This window comes from Herpailurus yagouaroundi, unplaced genomic scaffold (assembly GCF_014898765.1).
Source record: "Herpailurus yagouaroundi ecotype Mexico unplaced genomic scaffold, PumYag 159, whole genome shotgun sequence".
Taxonomy (NCBI): domain Eukaryota; kingdom Metazoa; phylum Chordata; class Mammalia; order Carnivora; family Felidae; genus Herpailurus; species Herpailurus yagouaroundi.
This window is the reverse complement of record NW_024412400.1, coordinates 1,828,569-1,832,537: the sequence shown is the minus strand read 5'-3', so window position 1 is coordinate 1,832,537 and position 3,969 is coordinate 1,828,569. Positions and strand designations below refer to the sequence as shown.

Sequence of the window (3,969 nt, the reverse complement as noted above, 5' to 3'; positions counted from 1 at the left end):
GATTCTGCGATTAATGTGGAAAAGTAAATGAGCAAGAATAGTAAAAAAAAAAAAAAGGGGGGGGCTCCTGGGTGGCTCGGTCGGTTAAGCGTCCGACTTCGGCTCAGGTCATGATCTCACGGTCCATGAGTTCAAGCCCCGCGTCGGGCTCTGTGCTGACAGCTCGGAGCCTGGAGCCTGTTTCAGATTCTGTGCCTCCCTCTCTCTCTGCCGCTCCCCTATTCATGTTCTGCCTCTCTGTCTCAAAAATAAATAAACGTTAAAAAAAAAATTTAAAAAAAGAATAGTAAAAAAAAATTATTTTAAGTGAAGATATTAAAACATTATGAAACCTAAATTTTTAAAAACAGTATTCATTGATGAAAGAATAAATGGGCAAAGGAAAAGAACGAAAAATCTAAGAACAGATCAATATGCATATGGAAATTCATTATGCAATAAATACTGGCATCTCAAATCAGTAAAAGAAAATAAATTATTCAATAACTGCTTTGGGGATCAGCTTTAAGTACCCGCTTATGCCAAAATAAATTCCAAGTGGATCAAATTTCTTCTTCAAAAAAGTCTAAAAGGATAAAGAGCAAAATTATAAAACACTAGAAGAAAACATGGGAGAATAATTTTAGAAACTCGGGAAGAGGCTTTTATAGCTTTTATAAATTTTCTAAAAAATTTGGAAATCTTAAGAGATTGATGCACTCTACAACATGAAAATGTTTTCTTTTTTTTTTTTTTTTTTAAATTTTAGAGAGAATGCATACACGCAGGGAAGAGAGACAGAGACAGAATCTCAAAAAGGCTCCCCTACGTGGGGCTTGATCCCATGCCCCTGGGATCATGACCTAAGCCGAAATCAAGAGTTGGACTCCTGGGGCGCCTGGGTGGCTCAGTCGGTTGAGCATCCGGCTTCGGCTCAGGTCATGATCTCACGGTTGGTGAGTTCGAGCCCCACGTCGAGCCCCACGTCGGGCCCTGTGCTGACAGCTCAGAGCCTGGAGCCTGCTGTGGATTCTGTGTGTGTCTCTCTCTCTGCCCCTCCCTTGCTCATGCTCTTCCCTATCTCTCCAAAGTAAATAAACATTAAAAAAAAATTTTTTTTTTTTAAAAAGAGTTGGGCGCTCAACTGACTGACCCACCCAGGTACCACCCAAATACTGCTTTTAGTAAACACACCGTAAGCAAAATCAAAAGAACAGGAAAAAAAAAAAAAACCCAACTATTTAGAACTTGGATCATGATCAAAGTTTTATTTCCCTAATGTATTGAGTACCTGCAAATAGATTAAACACGGCGGTGAAAATGGCATTTGTATCCTGCCACTCCAAAGAATGCACACTACACGAGCCCGAGCGCCTCCGTTTGAGATACGCACACACAGAAATCTTCACGGAAGAGGGTTGAAGACCTGCCTCCTACGACACAATCTGGATCCCGGTCACGAGAATTTTATGTCGCCAGCGACGGATGAGGAGTAGCAGACCCCGAAGAAGGCTCTTCCCCTGCTCTTGGGCAGAGTTGTGAACCGAGCAGGCACAGCTCTCGGCAGAAAGGCTGCCACGGCCACGGTCACGGATCCCGCGCTCTCCATCTTCTCCCAGTGAAACGTGACCCCGGGGCCCGGCCGAGGGAACAGCCTTTGTGCGCTCAGTGCTTAGCAACAGCTAAGGGACAGGAAGGGACAGCCGGCAGATAGGAAGACGAAGCTCGTGAGGGAGAACCTCGGTCTTCCAGAAACGTTGACGTCCGCCTGCCCGGATGAAAAAGACCTACCTGCGCGGACCTCTGCACAGCAATTCGTTCTGCCTCAAGACAAGTCAGCGATAAATGCTACGATTTTCAAATGCTCTCGAGTCGCAAACACGCTTTCTGCGCGACGGCCCTGGGGCTGCTTAACCGTCTCAGGACGCGTATCCTTCCGGAGTCTGCCTTCCTGAAGACGTTCACGCGGGCCCGCGTCTGAACGCCGGTGTCCCTTCAAAGTCCGCACGTTGAGATCCCCCCGCCCCCCCCACCCCCGGGGCTAGTATGAGCACGTGGGGCCTCTGGGCGGGGCTTGGCCCTCCGGAACCGGATCAGGCTCTTTCCGAGAGCCACGAGCTCTCCCGCGCCCCTCTGCCGCGTGGGATCCCCTGAGAAGGCTGCGCCCCGGAAGAGGACCCTCCCCGACCCCGCGGGCACCCCGATCGCAGCCCTCCAGCCTCCGGAACCGTGAGGTCTGCAAGTCACCCGGTCCGCCGTGGTTTCTTCGACGGCCTGAAGAGACCAAGACGGGACGGTAGCAGGGGCGCCTCTGAGACACGCCGCGGTCGCGGGGAAGCCGGGGCCGCGTATCCGGCCAGCCGGACTAGAACGAACGTGCGCCGGGTTCGAAATGTAACGACTTCGAGCAGCGAGCGTTCCCTTGGCTCGCGCTGCTGTGCGTCGGGGGTTTCGCGCGGCTCAGCCGTGCAGCGCCTCCGAGCCCAGCGAGGCTCGCTCGAGCCTCCGCAACCCGCTGCGGCTGGGCCGATGGGGCCCGGCTTTCCCACACGTCTGGGGGTGGGCCGGGACAGTCGGGCTGACTCGAGTCGCCCTCCGCGGCCCCCGCTCTGCGGCCGACCAGCCCCGCCTCGTCCTCCTCGCGGTGGGATGGGCTCCGAGAGACCCCGGGGCCGCGCGGAGCCCCAGCGCGGGAACGCCATCGCTTCTGCGCAAATCCCTCGACCCGAGCAAGCTCCGGCCCGGATCCGAGGGATGGAGCAAACAGACTCCACCTCTTGGTGAAAGGACACGCAAAACCGCAGAAATCATGCAGCCGTAGATGTTGACCGGGAGAAACCATGCTCTGGGTCGGGTGGTTCTTGAAATGCTTCGCCGTTATGAAACACACACTTCTCAGATTCTCTCTTTGAGAGAAATGGGACAGGGGTTAGGAGATCGTGGCCATGCTTGTCAACAGCACATACAGCCGGGCAGGTAGCAAGACGGCTGAAAAGCTTCCAGTCGAGTGGATTCAAAACTAGCAAAATTGGTTCCTGGAGCCGTTCACAAATATACTCATCCCGAGACTGGTGGGTAACGATGCCATTAGGTGGGATTCCACGAAAGTTCCTTTGTCTTTAAAATGAGAATGTTACCGGGGCGCCTGGGGGGCTCAGTCGGTTGAGCGTCCGACTTCAGCGCAAGTCATGATCTCACGGTTGGTGAGTTCGAGGCCCACCTCGGGCTCTGTGCTGACAGCTCAGGGCCTGGAGCCTGCTTCCGATTCTGTGTCTCCCTCTCTCTCAAAAATAAAATAAACATTAAAATACATACATACATACATAAAATAAAATGAGAATGTTACCTTACTGGCCCTGGGGGGCGAGGGTGGGGGGGTGCCTTGCAATCAGATTTTGAGAACTGGAACGGTGTCAGAAATAATAGGAAAACCATGCAGACCACACAACCCCAAATATGGGCCAGGTATGCTTTGGAATATAAGATAGGAGTCAGCCTCGGTAGCTAGATGGCCTGGATTCAAATTCCAGTTCTGACAATTATTAGTGTGCGCTCTAGGGCTATTTGTATAACCTCTCATTACCTCAGTTTCCTCATCTGTAAAATGGAGCTAACAGTAGATCTCCCTCATGGAGTTGTTGGGCACGGATGAAATAATACATCGGCCGAGCTCAGAGTAAGCGTCACGTAAAGTGCCTGCTGTGGCGTGTAATCTCTGAAGAGCTTTTAGCCTCTGACCGTCTCATCAACAGGAATTAGCTGCCTACCGTGTCCCGGATAAGCAGGAGACCCAAGAACAGTGCCCTTGCTGTCACCGTTCCTGACGGTGTTGACCATGTCGTAAAATCCGACAAGGATGACCTGTTATTTGACCTGTGCGAACGCGGACAGTCTCCAGCTTATAGTCATTTTGTCAACACGCTGAGCCATTTGGGAGTTTCTTAGATATTTTACTCAGTAATGACCCAGAAGACTCTGACCCTGAGGAAC

At 51.6% G+C, this 3,969-nt stretch overlaps 1 long non-coding RNA gene across 1 annotated transcript; it reads right to left on the bottom strand.

The window, feature by feature from the left end:
- Positions 1-1,219: 1,219 nt before the first annotated feature.
- Positions 1,220-1,994, bottom strand: LOC121033420 (uncharacterized). The gene is made up of 2 exons (XR_005791884.1): positions 1,771-1,994; positions 1,220-1,661 (listed from the first exon to the last, which is right to left on the bottom strand). It is a non-coding gene; the product is annotated as an uncharacterized LOC121033420 (long non-coding RNA).
- Between the last annotated feature and the right edge of the window lie 1,975 nt (positions 1,995-3,969).